Below are 13,291 nucleotides of genomic sequence, written 5' to 3'. Positions count from 1 at the left end.
GGCACCATAAAATTAAGTAATGCTTAGAAAGAAAAAGAAAATTTTCACATTAGAAAGTCAACCTTTGAAATGGCCTGATATGTTAGTACTGAGATTAATTTCTTCACAAAATTTTATGTATCTGTTAGAGGCACAATTATGTATCATGATTGTAAATGGGAGACTATTAAGAAAAACATTTTTTAAGTACACCTAAGTCTCAACAGAATGCCAAAATGAAGCTGAATACAGCTTATTCTCATGGTATCAGTTTTTCTGATTCTAATTTATTTTTGTATTAGCTGCCAAAAAATATTCATGTTTTTAGGTAGGCTATTCAGTCTAGGATGAAAACATCTTCACTTGTTCTTAGAACTGATGCAGTGAGATTATCTTGACTCTTCTGCAGAAACTAAAAAACATATAATTCAAATATACTTGGAAAAATTATTTTTTAAAATAAGCATTGATTATGTCCTTAGCAATACTGCTTCCTTCATTTTGCTATTTTGTTCAAGACTTCATTCATACCTGCCAATGTCATGATACATTTCATGAACTTTAGTGTTTTAAATAATTTTATATATTTATATATACACACATACACACACATACACATGTATACACATACACACTTACAATTTTGGCTAATTGTATTAAAATATAGTTTTTAGCTAGATCTGTAATATTTATACTAAGACTATGTTGTCTGTTATTTATCAAATGTTAACATATATAACATTTCTTTTCCCAAATTTCTACTTTTTAAGAAAATCAAATATGATCAAATAGAATGTGAAGTATTTTAATAAACTAAATATGAGCTAGAATTGCTTATATGAAATATATTTAATTATATATCCAGAGTGAATATATAGAGATATCTTTTTTAAAAACCCTATACTTTTGTTGATTGTCATAGAAAGTAAGTTTTAAAAACCAGATAGAGTGCTAATTGTAAATGTAGGATAAACTGAAAAAAAGAGTAGTTTTAGGATTGACTTAAAACTTATGATATAAAATGCAGATAAAATGATATGGTTAATAAATTATATTTTCTTTTAAAAGTCAGGCAATTCCTTGTACTCAATATAAGAAATAATTTTATTTCATTAAAAATTTCTTATTTAGCACCTTATATGTAATCACCAAAAGTGGCACTATAGGGGCATACAGATTAACTGGATTCTAACATTGTGACAATGCACCCAATAAATATTCTGAATTATATACGTTGTATCAGAATATCATTAGTATAATATTATATTAAAATATGGCCAAATGTTTTCTGTTTTAATTCATGTATTGGATAGTATTACTTTTATAAATAGGTGTCTCAATGCTAAAAGCCAGTCTACTTTAACAATTATTTGATATAATTTAAAGCTAAAAATCAAATTTATATTTTTGCTTTCCTTTTAAAAATCAATAAAGCTTTAATAGCTAAAGGTCTAATATTTCTTTTAGCTTGGTCCATAAAATGAAGGGAATATTCTAGCAGATTAGGTAAAGCAAACTCCCGCTACTCCTCTTCCACACACATTTTCCTTTTAGTTGTAATAAATGTCCTGTCAAACTTTCGTTCATCTTAGCATGCTCCGCTTTGACTAAGACTAACTAGTTCTTTATGGATCAGCTCAGTTGTCACTTCCTCTGCAAAGCCTTCCTGGCTCTCATTGTCCTTCACTCTATTTGAATGACATCTTCATTGACCTTCGAGAGCATTTTCTGCTAACTTTTATTATAAGGGTAATGAAACTATTTATATTTTCTTTTTTCCTGTTAGATCCTGGGGTTGTTGTGATAAGCAACTATGTCTTTAATCTTTGTATTAACATAACCCAATATGTTGGGTGTCTGTTGAAAATATGTGCAATGATAAATTAATTGAATTTTACAGTGTGATATTTCAGTAGTTTCTCCAGGAATAAAGACACCTGCAGTAGTTTCTATATATGTATTGATACACAAAGCTTGCGGAACATTCTCATTGCTTACTTAACATCTTAACCAATTTTTCCATTTTTAAAAACAGGAAAAGAAGAAAGATAGGAAAAAGTATTGAGCCCCATTCTGTAGTAACTAATCTATATAAAGTCTAATTATTTGATATTCTGTAAGGAAAAAATTGATACCCACAAATAAATTTTTACTTCAAAATCTATCTAATGTTGTTCAAAGCAATATTCTAACATGGAACTTGAATTTAATTCTAGGGTTTCTTTTTGTTGATATGTTTAGATGCTTCTGCTCATTACCTAAAGATGAAGCACTGTAACATATATCGTAACTCATTTAGGTGTAGGTACATATTTAATCACAAGTAAAATAATTTTATAGCTCATTATGCAGGCTACTTGAGAAAAACCAAAACAAGTATTGCAAAGATGAGAGAAACAAAATAAAAGATAGAGAAAGAAATATACAAGCAGAGTACTCCATGCCATTGTAGAAAGAAGTATGTGTCTTTGAGGTATATGTCACTAAATCTCACTGCTATATTTGGCAATGCTACCTGTCACTCCCTTGAAATTCTCATCTTTCTTCACTTAAGATTACTAAAAACTACTGGCTTTCTTCCTGTTTTTTTGAATGATCTGGTTTAGTATATTTTGCTAGTTTCTTGTTAAATTGAGCTATTCTCCAAGAATCTGTCCTTTGTTCTCTTCTACACATCATCTCTGAGAAATCCCACCTCTCCTCACTCTGGCTTAAGTACCCTGTGTATTCTTTATGATCTGAGTCTTCAGCTATGGATTTATCTCTGAGATCTGCCACTTACTAGTTTTGGGATTGAACAGGATATTACATTTTAGTTTCTATACTTCAGTTTCTTCATTTATATCATGAACATAATTATAGAAACTCTTTCCTAGGATTGTTGTAAGGATTAGATGAGATAAGCATATTTATAGGGTCCTGAAGCTGAACATATTCCTGCCTGTCTTCCCCCTCAGAACCTGTTTCTCCTCTATTTTTAAATCACCCCATTCCTTGGAAATTAGGATGAATTTTTTTTGTCACTGTCAATTCCCTCATTCAATTTCTTCTGCTCCTGCTCTAGTCATCTATACAAGCTTGTAACCTCTTCAGTGCTTCCTCATTCCTTTAGGGTAAACTTGTCCTCTTTAAATGCAAGTGGCCTGGGGAGGAAGTTACATGTTAAATGAAAACCAACTATGTGTTAAAAATGGGAGTTCTATTTTATAATTCTATTTTTTAGCCAACCACACTGAGCACATGCAAAGGCTCAGAAAGCAATGTTGATTTTTTTAGGGTACATTTCTTTATCATATTCTTTCCAAGATGATGGATTCAATCACACCACTTACTGACTCGAAAATCTTTATCTGACTCAGGTGAGCATTTCAGACAGTGGGGCTCCAGCTGACTTTCACCATGTAGCAACTGTCATAAATTCCAGGAGCTTCAGAGCTTCCTGGCAATACCGCTCCTACAATGGTCCTGACAGTAATACAGGCAGTTGTGACAACCAAGTATGCCACATGTTTCTGGCTAGACTCTTCATTTTTCTCTCTTTGCTCCTCCCCTTGCTTCCTGACTCCTTCCAGGTCTCACAGCCTCATTTTGTAGGAAACACTTAGCAGGTGTGAGGACCTGGGGTAAGTGAGAGTCTGGGTAACAAGAGTTGATTGGGATGGCTTGAGCTCCTCAGTGGCTAAGGTAAACAGACTGGACTATTTACTATGGTTCCTCCCAGTGGTCCTCCTCGCAGTTGTGGGGAGGTAGGCATAGGGCCTGTTTATAGGATCCATCAGTAAATATCTTTTGTTCTTTAGCAGTTAAAGAAATTAATTGAACTTATACCTTTATTCAAAATCAGGTTTTTGTGAGCTGGTATTCACTTCCTGTTATTATGTATCTATTAAACTACAGTGTAGTTCCTGTTTCTGCATTGCAAAAATGAACAGGATAATGGTAATGTATTTGCTGCCTAAAATATCTTTGCCAATTTGATTTTCTATATTATCCAGTCTCCCTATCTCAATCCCCATCATCACTTCCCATCCTTACTGGCTCTAAGACCAGAGACAAACCACATACATGAAAGGTGAATATACTTAAAATATCTTTACTTCCCCAGATTCCTTCAGTGATTAATGAGTCTTCAGCCTTACGTGGGCCACATCTACCTGTTTGCTGGTAGCAGTGCAATGTCTGCAAATATGTTGAACACAAGATTGAATGTTTAGAATGTATAGTATATATTATAGACATACTGTTTGATAGCAGATAGCAAAGCAAATGAATAATATTTTATTTATTGAATTAAAAAAATTACTTTAAACCCCGTAGTGCTTCTCTAAACTTACATTTTGACTTATGTTTATATTGCTGTACGTACAATATTCTTCTAACTGGGGAATTATTAAATAAAATATATACACACAATTGGTTCTTTTTTCTTCATTGCAAAAATTGCAATGTATTGCAAAAATTTTTATTGCATCATCAATACAAATCATGTTCTCAGAAATATTTAGTGGCATCAGAAAATTCAATATAATTTTCAATGATAGTTTCAAATTTTTCAAACATTGACCATAAACAGATAGTACTTCTATAAAAATAAATATATACTTATTTATATGTATATATATTTATGTATTTTTTAAAGAAACAAACCAATTTAGGTTCAATATATGAGACCTAAGATTCTAAAGTCTAAACATGGCTACAGGAAAAGGAATAGCTTAAATAAATGACTAGCTTTAAAGCATATGCCACCAGTCATATCTTAACTGAGGAGCTAAGTCCTTAAGTATTTACTTGAACTGTTTTATCCCTTTGAATTTCAGCCTAAACTCTATAACAGATTATCTTCCACATGTTAATCATATATTGTTTTCATTCTCCACCTAGTTTTCTACTTGTTTCTATTATCCTAGACCAAGAAAGATACTCATTTTGTGTGTATGTGGGAGAGGGAAGGCATGTTTCTTGTCTCTGGAATCCATTGTTCTCTGTTTTCCAAATCCAAGTGGTCTGTCACTGCCCATAATAAATTACACTTTAAGGTTTCCCTGGTGACTTTGGCCAATTTAGTTGCTACATTCCTAATCCTGATTTTATCATTCTTAATTTTATCACTTGACTAAATGAAGATATAAATGTGAATATATACTTATGTTATATATTCCTGCCTATGATATATATAGATCTATATTTATTATATTTTTGTTGGTTCCTATGTAATTACTTTGGTTTTTTCAAGAGCTAAGATCACATATGTAACATTGAGAACAATAATAATATCATAGGAAATATGTGATAATTATCGTATGAATGAATTGAATTCCACAACTTCAAAGCCTCACAAAGATTTATCAATACTAATTAGCTGTTAGATGTCAAGTAAAACAAAATGCTATCTAAAAATAGAATATTCAAATTTTTATAATCTCTACTTTCCTTTTTGAATATTTAATATTCATATTCTCTTTTTAACAATTAGCCTCATATTAATTGAGTAATCTGTGATCACTCAGATTATAGAATCTTCACTATATTTGTAATTTAAAAAAGTGTCTGATGAAGGGAGTTTACATTGGTGGCTCATAACCTGAGTTTGGCACAGATTTTTGAGGGGGGGGTCTCTCTAATATTTATAAAAAATGAAGGTAAGTGAGTTAGGTGAGTCATGAACTCTCATTTCTCATACTGCCTACATCTAGCTATGGTCTTATATGTTTATATTTATCTATCATTATTAGTAATACTTGCTAATGGCACTATAACTTAGATTTGAGAAAACGTGATTTTAAAAGATATTAATATGTATATGAAAAATAACCCTCTATAATTCTGACTCCAAAATCATAGAGAATCAGAAGAGTAATGAAATTTAGAGATCATATTTCCAAATATTCAATAGCAATTAATGTATTGTTTAGGTATACAAGCACATAGGGTAAAAATATGTCCAAAAATGTCATAATGATTGACACAAAATTTACAATAGTAGTCAACTCACAGGAGGATATATGTTAGTGAGTTTGAAAGAAGCTTCAAATGTAATGATAATATTCCCTTTCTTTAATTGGATCAATGTTTCATGGGTGTTCATTGTAAAGTTATTCTTCCATTAGGAAATATAGAATGTATATACAAAATTCTCTATAGGGATTTGACCTTATACAATTGTGAGAGCAAGTTAAGTGATTGCTGAAAGACTGCTGAAGCTTGAATTCTGAAGAGCAGGCAGAGGAAGGGAAGAGGAATTTAAAGTAGGGGAGAGTAAGGACAAGCTGGAACCCCTGAGGATGGGTCAGAACACTTGTCCATTCTCATTTCCTCTAACCTAAAAATTGGTGAAAGAACTGAAGGAAAATCCAGAGAAAAATATATCAGCTGCATCCCTGTCCCCATCCCAAGTCAAGCACTAAGTGAAAACATGCATAACCTATAACAGCATCTAGTGACCCTGCCCAGATTTTCCTAGCATGCAAAAAGCCATATGGCTGCTGCTTAGCTTTTACATGCCAAATCTCACACAAAATATCTCATGTCACACTGTAATGGGAAACATTTAGGAAAGGCAATTCTGGGAAACATAGTTCAACCTAGGCACATTTACCTATTGCAAAATCAACATACTGATTCTTCCCTGCAACAAGGGCCTCCAGTACTGCACTGTGTTCTACTATACTGCAGGATGGCTTAACACCTAACCAATCCCTCCAACCACCTGTATGCATTCTCCATTATCCAACCAGTCTAGTGTAACCTGCCCTTTTAGGCATTTCTGCTTCCCTAGTCTGTGAGATTATTCTGTCTTTGAATATCCACAATGATTCTCAAATTTAAAAGTGGATATTGATTTTTATTTATCCTGTAAAATGTTCTACAAATTTTATTCAGTAGCAATGTGTTTTAAGTGATCTATCTTCCAAATGCATATGGCTTTTTAATCTTAACAAACACAAAATTCCCCGGTGATGAAGTGTGTTAGAATGTTTGAAATAAATCTTGCTTTAAAATTCAATAACTCATTGCTTGTAGTGCTGAGTAAGTAGTGTCTAAGTTAGACTTCAGAGGGTTTTTTTGTTTTGTTTTATTTTGTTTTGGCTTGGACGTAATTATTCACATATGCAAAATCAATATATAACTCTTATAAGAGTGATATAACAAAATATACCTTTACAAGAGCAGAGGGATGAAGAATAATTATATAAAAAATGAATTTGACACACATAACATAAATAATATATTTTAAAAACTGTTGGTTATTTTTTTTACTGGACTTATAATACATAAATAACTCCCTGCCTAAAACTAAGTATGCTGGAACAATTAGTTGCAAAAAAATGCCATGAATCCACAGATAAACCTTTCCTCTAAGTCTTACATTTTTGATAGAGTGAAGTTAGCTAAAATCAATGCAGTGTCTTTATGATTATGCATAATTGGTAAACACTGGTGCATCATTGGTTACCAGTGAGGAATCACTTGTATCCTTGGATACACACTGGTAGATTATCAGTTATCCTAATACTTCTTCTTCTTCTTCTTTTTTTTTTTGAGACAGAGTCTCGCTCTGTTGCCTGGGGGCTAGAGTGAGTGCCGTGGCGTCAGCCTAGCTCACAGCAACCTCAGACTCCTGGGCTTAAGCAATCCTCCTGCCTCAGCCTCCCGAGTAGCTGGGACTACAGGCATGTGCCACCATGCCCGGCTAATTTCTTCTATATAGATTTTTAGTTGGCCATATAATTTTTTTCTATGTTTAGTAGAGATGGGGTCTCGCTCTTACTCAGGCTGGTCTCAAACTCTTGACCTCGAGCGATCCACCCGCCTTGGCCTCCCAGAGTGCTAGGATTACAGGCGTGAGCCAGCCCGGCCCTAATACTTCTGACTGAACTCAAACCAGCTAGATTACTTAGTTGAAGAATAGTTTTGGTAAGCTCCTCTATCCAGATAGGAAGAAAGATAGACAGACAGACAGGAAAATATTACAGAGGAAGTAAACACTATCTAGTTCTTTATCTATAGAAATGAATATTGGTATGTATGTATTCAGATTATTCAAATATATTCATACAATTATATATACATATAGATAAATATACATATATATAAAATGGTTTGAATGTTTATGTCCCCCCAAAATGTATATGTTGAAATCCTAAATCTCCATGGTGGTGGGTATTAGGGGGTGGAGGCTTTTAGGAGGCAATTGGTCATGAGGATGGAGTCCTCGTGAGTGTGATTAATGGCCTTTTGTAAGAGGCTTGAAGCAGCTTGCTTGACTTTTCCACCATGTGAGGACACAGCAAGAACTCACCATCTATGAAGCAAAAGTGGGCCCTCAATAAATACCAAATCTTCTCAGTACCTTGTTCTTAGACTTCCCAGCCTCTAGAACTGTGAGAAATAAAATTATGTTGTTTGTAAGCTACCCAGTTTATGATATTTTATTATAACAGCCTGAGTAGACTACAAAAGCACATTGAGCCCACACTTTTCTTCAGATAGTTCTGTCAAAATTGTGTTAAGATAATAATTCACCAGTATTTTCATTAATGTAGGTATGTATTTATGTGTTATTTTTGTAATGGTATTTAAAACATCAAAAACAGAAAGAAATAGATGACAAAAAACTTACTCAATTGATAGAATGTACATTATTTGGATGATGGATACACTAAAAGAGCAGACTTCACTACTACACAATATATCCATGTAACAAAATTGCACTTGTACCCCTTAAATTTACATAAAAGCAAATAAACAAATAAATAAAAACATCAAACACTCAGAGCTTACTTTCTTAGTTTAAGAAAATATATCTAAATTATGATGAGAAAGCAACCAGAAAAGTAATTCTGGTTTAGTCCAAGTAAAATGGACACAAAAAGAATATCAAGCAAGAGTACAAAATTATATTCTAAACATAGTTTTAATATCTGGTTATAATATACATGATTTTAGTTAACATGTTGCTATTTTTGGAAATATCTATTAATGTATTTTACATTACATAGAAACCTACAAGTATCTAATGACAGAAACAAAGAGAATTCTTTTGTATATATGGGTGTGTGAAGATCTTGCAAAAGTAAACATACACATAAAAGAAGAGATGATTAGAAACATGACCACTGATCAATTTAGACCTAGGAGTAATAACCCCAGTACAAAGTTCTGACAGTATCCAGTATTTTATTAGGTTAGGTTTCATATTGATTCCTACCCTTCACATTCAGTAATTCCACCGGAAATTAATATTTACATTGACTCTTTTGTTATTTCTCAGTTTTACATATATGTATTCACGTTCTAATACATTTTGATATAATCTTATGTCTACATACAAGCAAATGAGGAAGAACCTCAGTCATTCAATGGTGTGTTTTAGACCTGAGTTATTCCTATGTCAATGCTTGTAAAAGAAACAAAAATACAAGGGAAACTACACATCCTAGTCAAAAAGAGCATGATGATAAAAAATACTTGACACACAATTTCGTTCATTTTTAGGACAGAGTAAGAATAGAAGTGTCACAAATGCATCATTGTGTACACTTGTAAACTACAGTCTCATGAATGATCACAGATTTTTGATATTTTGTAGCCTGAATAACTGATTGTATAGTCTAGAAAACGAGTGCATCAATTGTATACAGAATAAATTTGTAAGTAAAACACCAGATTATCAGGATGTCAAACTGAATTGTAAGAATGCATGGATCTGCGATAAGTAGACTACCACGTTGCCAAGAATATAGGTGACATTGTTACAACTGACAAGTTGCTTGTAACATTGCTCCTAAACTGGTGGATTTGTCAAATAAGTGATTTCTAAGCAGATTACTTGTGCACTTCTGTGCTTAAATGATATTCTGGATGATAAGCAAATAAACAGACAAAAACCTCTGTAAAAATTTTTGTTGACTCAAAAGCTTCATAGTAGGCAGGGAACTCAATGAATGTTCTATTATCAATCCTTTACAAAATTTTGAGAAGGGGCCCACATAGTCTCTGATTGAACACTTCTCTTGATGGAAACTATATGAGCTTCCTAATTCGTCCAATTGATCTTTTAATTAAAATTCATTTAAAGTGCTATTTGCAAGATTTCTCAGATACAAACGTGAATGTTAATATAGGTTTTGCGACCATCACTTCCCTACCATTTTAGGTCTAAAAGCAAACTTTTCAACCTGCTGCAGGTCTTATTACCATGCTTCAGAAAAGATACTTAAAAAACTAATAGGCTGCCCTGAAGTTCTGAGATTTTCCTTAATGGTATTGTTGCTATAGTTACAGCTGAAATGTTATATAAAGCAAATTGCTTATTGATGGAAAAATGCTGAGTAGCACAGCGGCATCCCTTTTCTGGGTTTTTATTGCCTTCATTTCCTACTTTCCTCTTAAGATTAATGGATTTTTTGAGCGTTGTTTTGTTTTGAACAACCTATGATGATTTGATGTTAAAATAAATGTGTTTTATTAACATGTACTAGCTGGCAATTGAATATATTCAAGTATGTTGTGATCAATGTGGCATTATTTTTTAAGCACTATTTGTTTATCAGAATTTTCCCTACTTCGAGATGAATTTTGATATCCTGGTTATAAATGTTCAAACACTGAATAAAGATGTGATTGGTGTGCTCGCTTCGGCAGCACATGTACTAAAATTGGAACTGTACAGAGATTAGCATGGCCCCTGCGCAAGGATGACACACAAATGCGTGACATGTTCCATATTTAAAGAAAAAAAAGATGCAATTGATGTCATAGCATGGAAGTTTCTGACTTTATTTAATAATACTATAAATGAAACATAATTTATTTTGTATTATACCATTCGAGGATGTTGATAATAGTGTACTCAAAATAAAATATATTTTAAAATAACAGAAATGCAAATGGAAATGGTCTGAGAGCATCTATGATGATGACTAGTGTGTTTTAAAAAAGCTTCCTTAAGCATCTATATTTTGTATATTTCTATGAGTAGTAAACTCAGTAATGTAATAGAAATTTCATATATGTATATATATATATATAAAAATTTTCTGGATATCTCACTAGCTATCTTTATAAGGAACTATTTCAGAGATAAAACTGTAACTCATTTGATATTTAACCTTAAGGCAAAATATGAGTTGTCATATCTATCACAATTGTAACTGATACAGAAAAGGGTAATACTATGTTTGGCTAAATCTTTTCAGTTAATAAAAGTCATATATGGCATTGATATATTATGCATTGAGTTCTTATATAAGTTAAAGAATCTTGTTTATTTCCAGAGTGCTACTGGAGTAGAAACATTATGAATATTTAATTCATAATGTGGCTATTGGGGAACTAAGAGCGCTGATAACATGTTTTGGGCTTAGAAATATAATAGAACTTAATCAAATTCTTGAATATAGTGATACAAAAATCTCTGGGATTATTTTTGTTAAAGAATGAAAAATACTTTTTTTGATATGCTGTTGGATTCGATTTGCTAAAATTTTGTTGAGGATTTTTGCATCTATATTCATGAGAGATATTGGTCTGTAATTTTCTTTTTTTTTTCATGTCCTTTCCTGGCTTTGGTATCAAGGTGATATTGGCTTCGTAGAATGAATTAGGGAGGATACCATCTTTCTCAATGTTGTGGAGTAATTTCTATAGTATAGGTATGAGTTCTTCTTTGTATGTTTGGTAAAACTCAGAAGTGTAGCCATCTGTTCCGGGACTTTTCCTTTTTGGAAGGTTTTTAATTGCTGCTCCAATTTCAGTGCTTGATATTGGTCTGTTCAGGAATTCTGTTTCCTCCTGGGTAAACTTAGGGAGGTTGTATGTTTCTAGGAATTTGTCCATTTCCTCCACATTTGGGCATATAGGTTTTTGTAGTATTCAAAGATAAGGTTTTGTATTTCTGTGGTGTCTGTTGTGACCTCTCCTTTTTCATTTCTAATTGAGTTTATTAGAGTCCTTTCCCTTTGAGTTCTTGTCAATCTAGCAAGAGGACTGTCAATTTTGTTTATCTTTTCGAAAAAACAGCTTTTGGTATTGTTGATCTTCTATATAGTTCTTTTGTTCTCAATTTCATTTAGTTAATATTTGTGACTACAAATTTTTATATCTTCTTATGTAGTTATGGAGTATTTTCAAAATTTTTTGTGAAGCAAATTGTTCTAGTAACTTTGTTTATAATTAATGATGATATTATAATGGTTATGACCCATATTGTCCAGAATGAACTTTCTTGGAAAATCATTGGTTTTTCTTTTTTGTTCACTGTCAAAAACCTGATCAATTTTGCTTTTCTCATTTCCACTTTATATTTTACCTAGCCTCTGTCTTTTCTTCCAATGATACTCTTATATTTTCCCTTAATAAATAAAATTGGAATTTACGTATTTAAAGAAATATAAAATTTTGAGTGTTACTGTGAGTTTTTTTCCTCTCAATTCTTTATTGGCATTATAACTTCCTTAGCTTGCCGAATTTGTTGGCATTCTATTAAATATTTTTGGTTCTAGGGCTGCAGAAAAGAGACACACATATGAGACTACCAATTCAGCCTTTCTAATTGTTGAAAAAAAAAAACCTTGTGTGACTTGTAATTTCTGAAATTCCTTATGTTCTAAACTAAATTCATCAAAGAATCCTGTTACATGCATTGCATCTTTTCCATTTTCTGTAATAGTTTCTTTCTGCCTCTAGATTTCATTTGTACCAATATAGGTAGGTAACTACATTCTGCCAGATTGCTCTTTTTTTTTCTTTTTTTTTATTTCAGCTTATTATGGGGGTACAAAAGTTCAGGTTATATATATTGCCCATGCCCCCTCATACCCCCAAGTCTGAGCTTCAAACGTGTCCATTCCCTACACAGTGCACATCGCACTCATCACGTAGGTATACACCCATCCCCGCCCCCCACCCCCCACTCCCCCCATAGCAGATCTTACTCTTTTGCAGAAACCTTCACTGGATCCCAGTTTCTTCCACAAACTGTCTAAATTTGTTTATTTGGCAATAACTGCCAAATCTAAGAAATAATCTCAACTTATTTCTTCAAACTTATCTACCATTATATTTTTTAGAACTAAACAACAAATTAATTGTTTAATTTCTGTGCATATTCAGTTAAATCTAGTACTTTAAATCATTACCTTTTCACAGGTATGTATTATCTGATTTTGCTATGTCTTATCCTTTAACTTAATGATAAAATTTCAATGTGAATAAAATAATAAGTCTTAAGCCTGGTGTTATTGACTTTATATTTTGACTGATTGCCACCAAATATAAATAAATTTTTGTAACTGATATTCCTATTATG

At 32.3% G+C, this 13,291-nt stretch overlaps 1 protein-coding gene and 1 non-coding gene across 3 annotated transcripts in view; both read left to right on the top strand.

The window, feature by feature from the left end:
• PCLO (piccolo presynaptic cytomatrix protein) overlaps nt 1–13,291 on the top strand; it is a 348,144-nt gene that overhangs the window by 154,552 nt on the left and 180,301 nt on the right. The window lies entirely within an intron of this gene.
• On the top strand, nt 10,611–10,714 carry LOC123647823. Its single transcript, XR_006738362.1, has one exon. It is a non-coding gene; the product is annotated as a U6 spliceosomal RNA (small nuclear RNA).

This window comes from Lemur catta, chromosome 11 (assembly GCF_020740605.2).
Source record: "Lemur catta isolate mLemCat1 chromosome 11, mLemCat1.pri, whole genome shotgun sequence".
Taxonomy (NCBI): Eukaryota; Metazoa; Chordata; class Mammalia; order Primates; family Lemuridae; genus Lemur; species Lemur catta.
Note: the sequence above shows the minus strand (reverse complement) of the source record. Positions and strands in the feature narration are given on the sequence as shown.